Raw genomic sequence first — 4,868 nt, 5'->3', positions numbered from 1 at the left:
GAAGTCTAGCTTCAATTGACTCATGATTTCAACAGTGAAAATACTAAATTCTCCACAAAACTCCCTCTGATCAATATTATACTTCATCAATTTTCTTCCTTGTTTTAAACATTATTTAAGGTAAGATGGTGGTTGGAAGTGGTCAACAGGAAACCCTGGACCCGGGTTTCGTGCTACTTGGCACTCGTCAGCAAAGTGTACCTAATCGATAGCATTCGATCAGCACTAAGAAGGACTTGAAACGCATGACATTGATTACCACCCAGTGATCAATCAATTGTGATTACATATCAGTCCTACAGGAAGTCGGTCGCGGCCCCAATAGCTCAGTGGTAACGTCTTTGACTGAGAAGCTGAGTGAAACGGGATCGAATCCGTCAGGGAGCATCAGTTCCCTCAAGATTACAGGTTTACTTTGCTGACGAGTGCCAAGTGTTGGGATGATCCTGCAAATTACTCGCAACAGACATGATAAGCTCAGGAAACATTAACAAGCATTCTATCCAATCAACGTTTGATTAGAAGTTTTGATAGAGATATCACGAAAATGAAAAGTCACATGTAGAGGTTCTGATTGTCTGATTACTATACTGCTACTATGTCTAGTAGTATCCTAGAAATTTCAGGAAAACCCAAGGACTTCTAAAATACTATCAAAACCTTATATTTTCTGTACATAAATGAACCTCCGGAGTGTAGTGCTCTTCTCATATTATGTGTCTTTTCTATCGTGTTCAAGTCTCTGTGTAGTTATACCTTGAGGGTTACGAAACTAGCTTAGGATCCGAATAATAGCGTTCAATAAACAAGAGTTATCACCAAGTAGCACGAAACCCGGGTACAGGGTTTCCTGTTGACCACCTCCAACCACCATCTTATCTCAACTCAGTGCACGCAGTGTCAAGCTACTTAGACTAATGGCCACATTACAACTTGATCGATGGCATTCGATCAACACTAAGAAGCACTTGACACGCATGACATTGATCACCACCCAGTGATTGTTTAAGGTAATATGTTAGTTACAGTTACCATGTAGTATACCTATTTACAATCCACTATTTGATGGGAAAATTGTCAACAACAACAACAACAACAACAAAACGTCTCATTATTCAATAATCATGATGTTAATTGATCTGTTGATTATTCCCTACAGAAAATATTGATTTTGTAACATGATAATGAATTGTATATCAGATATATAAACTAACCTATTTACCCCCTTTGATCAAAATGTTCAATCTCATTAAGTAAAATATAAATCATTATCAAATCTATAATGAATCCCATTGATATTCATTCAATATAAGTTTTCTCTTTTTTATTTCTTTTCTTATGAAGACTATCAGTTTGAAAGATTCAATGGGGGATAGATTACCCCCTGTAAGATTTTGTTTGTTTGTTTGCTTGTTTTCCCCATTTGTTCTAGATTATTTTAAATATGAATAATAGTGAACAGGGTATATTTGTCAATACATGACAGAAGCATTAATTCTATGGTTATTAATTATTTATGCCAGTAATATTCTCTATTACAGAATGGATATTCATATAAAACTATGAGATAGTTATAATGAATACAATGAAAAGTAATTAGAACTTATAAAATTATATAAGTTTACTAATAAGTAGTTCTACTGATGTTATGGTGTGTGCTACTGATGTCAATAGATATAAGTAGTATATATTATCAATCGAAAATGAAATACTTGGTGGTCGAAGTTTAAGAAGATCAAAGAAAAGAGAAGGAGAAAAAAGAATGATTGGTGTGGTAATGAAGTGTGAGACGATTGATTTATATTATGGAAATTATAATGATCATATGCTCACTAGTGACTGGCTACATGAGGTAATTCCTGGAGTTCTAGTAAGAAGTCGTGACCAGTGGAGGTAGAGACAGGTATCTACCTCAGTACAATGGAAGATGGTCGGGCAATTTCGTGGATTGGTTGAGGTTAGACATTAACACCGTTAGATACCGACCGGCTCAGTGGTCTATCGGCTAAGTGCTCTGGCGCGAGACTGGCAGCCTCTGGGTTCGAATCTCGTGGGACGGGATCGTGGATGCGCACTGCTGAGGAGTCACACGATAGGACGGAACGGCCATACAGTTCTTCCAGGTTTCCCATGATGGTATAGCTTCAACTGACTCATGATCTGAACTATATAAGAAACAAAATAACTTGGGTTATGAGTAAGTTTACTGGAATAAGGTGTAGTTTAAGCCAAACAATATATATTGTGTAATGGTAAGTTAATCAGTTTTAACAGAACCACCTCTTAACTTACTCACTTACTTAATTACGCCTGTTACAGCTCATGCAGGAGCAAAAGACCCCCACTAACTGTTATATCTAGAGCCTTGATTCTTAATATGCCGTGAGCTACTAGACTACTTGAACGATAGAACCCGCAACGTCGCAAAAGAGAGAAGACAAAGACTAGTAAGTAGGAAGTTTATTCCCCAAATCAGTGTCAAAATATAGCACAGAAATTTTGTGTATTTATAGTTTTTTGGCTGAATGTAAATCATCATTTAGGTCAACCAATAGGCACATAGGGGTCATGCTGATCCATCCAATGGGGAAGCTACACGTCGACATTCTAGAACATTCCCCTAGCAGTGATTGGATGGAATGTCTGTGGCTCTTCCTGGGCTTCTCAAGGCTTCCTAGAGTCTACCGACGGGCCGTCCTTACACTAACATTCTCCATACAACTCTGTCCTCGACAATCATTTCCAGTTGCTATTCATTATTTGCATGTCTGCCTTCATTTCCCGACGTAATGTATTCTTTCATCTTCTTCTTTTCCGTTTCCCTTCAAGATTCCAAGTAAGCGCTTGTCTGATGATACAGTTTCATGATTTCTTCAATGTATATCTTATCCACTTCCAACATCTTTTCGTGATTTGCTCTTGAGCGGGAATTTCGTTCGTTCTCACCCTCAATAGGCTGTTGCTGTTGGTATCTGGTCAATTTATATTGATTATCTTATGCAGATATTTTTCAGGCTTGATGTGAAATTCGAAGAGTAATTAGGATTGAATACAAAATTCTTGTACGTTTACTGCGCTACTACTCATTAAACGATACACAAAATGGAAACAAAACTACACGAAGTACCCACAAATCATCATAGAAATTCCATTCAAAAGATAAGTCACAAGATATTATGTCATTTTATTTCTTATCAAAATGAGGTCACAACCAAATCCTGTCTTTATTAATGCATTATATGATAGGGACTCTTATATCGAACAAAGTTCCAATACACATACACTTCACAAAATTGTCCGAAAATGTCATTTCATTCACCTTTCATAGAGTCTGTATACAAATATTTTGGGAGCTGTGAGAAATTCTTTGTAAAATAGGTCATCAGTTCACAAAGAACTCAAAGGCATATAAGTGATTTTCAATATGGGTTTGTGGTGATTGTCGAGTTTCATTGGCAATTGGATTTTTCATCATGAGAAACCGTGACCAGTGGAGTACAACTGTATTGGTTGTAAGTCAATTATTCACTGAAAACAATAAAAGATGGGTGTATAATGTTTTGGTTGAAGTTAGACATTTACCACGATTGATCGCTGGATTAGTGGTCTAGGGGTTCAAAGTTAGTAAGTGACTAAACGTCTTAGATTCAATTCCCTCATTCAGGTTCACGAGTGATTACTGTCTTGAAATCCCATATTAGCACAAAACCGCCATCCAGTGCTTTCAGGTTTTTAATAGTTGTCTAACATTGATCGTTAATTAAAAAGAAGGATATAAATTTCATAGCAACTCTGAATTTTATATTAATCAATGGTGACAGAAAAATCTTAAAAAAATTTTTTTTATTTTTCATTGTTTCTTCAAAGAAATCAATTTTTTTATTGTTGAAATATTTCAAGACAACTTTTAACTCAACTGGAAATCAACCCCAAAATGTAAAAGCACTAGATCGTATCTGAGAGTATATCAAAGTCAGGCAGGCAAAATGAACAGTTACCTAGTAAAAAGAACTTTACAACATATTTGAAAAAAGAAACCATATCTATTGAATACATTTGATGAGTAACATTTATCATTAACTATTCAGAAACCTGAAATCTTGTAGCTTACATGAACAGATATGGATGGTAGCTAACAGTGAAAGCTGAGATACACGTTTTATCCCATTTGGGACTCGTCATCTGGATTCACTTTCATTCCAGAATTTGTGTTTACTTCCAGTCTCTAACCCACTACATGTGAATATAACTTAATGGAGATATCAAAGTAATGTGTATAAGATTCATATATACCAAAAAGATACTGATCGATTTCAGTCCTCAACATCAATGAGAAGATTGAAACAACCAGTACAAATGAATTGCTCGAGTTTCGTTTATGTTCTTTATAAACGAACGTCGTTGGAACATGTTTATCTAGAAAGACTTTCATTTAATAATTACAGCTGTAGTATAATGAGAAAGCTGACGGTCAATAATTAACTCGAAGTCTAGTTTGATATAGACTTGATCATGAAGGGACTGATGAGTTGGCATTAGAACTGCCTTCACGCAGTCTTATAACCAGAGGCATCACTAATACGATATATAAGTTTAAATTCTAGATGAAGCATTGATTTTTTCATGATTTTAGATAAACCATGCTTACTAATGGGAACTAACACCCCTACAATTATGATACACAAAGTATTGTATCAAATTGGATGGTGTCCACAATGAGACCTAATCGATAAGATTCAGTCAACATTAAAGAAAGTACTAATCAAACATTGACACTAATAGCTACTCAATGATTAATCAGTTCAAAAATCATTGAATGTATTTTATAGTGCCCATTAATAGTAGTATAGTGAACAAGAACATGAGCG

This window comes from Schistosoma mansoni, chromosome 6 (assembly GCF_000237925.1).
Source record: "Schistosoma mansoni strain Puerto Rico chromosome 6, complete genome".
Classification (NCBI taxonomy): domain Eukaryota; kingdom Metazoa; phylum Platyhelminthes; class Trematoda; order Strigeidida; family Schistosomatidae; genus Schistosoma; species Schistosoma mansoni.
Note: the sequence above shows the minus strand (reverse complement) of the source record.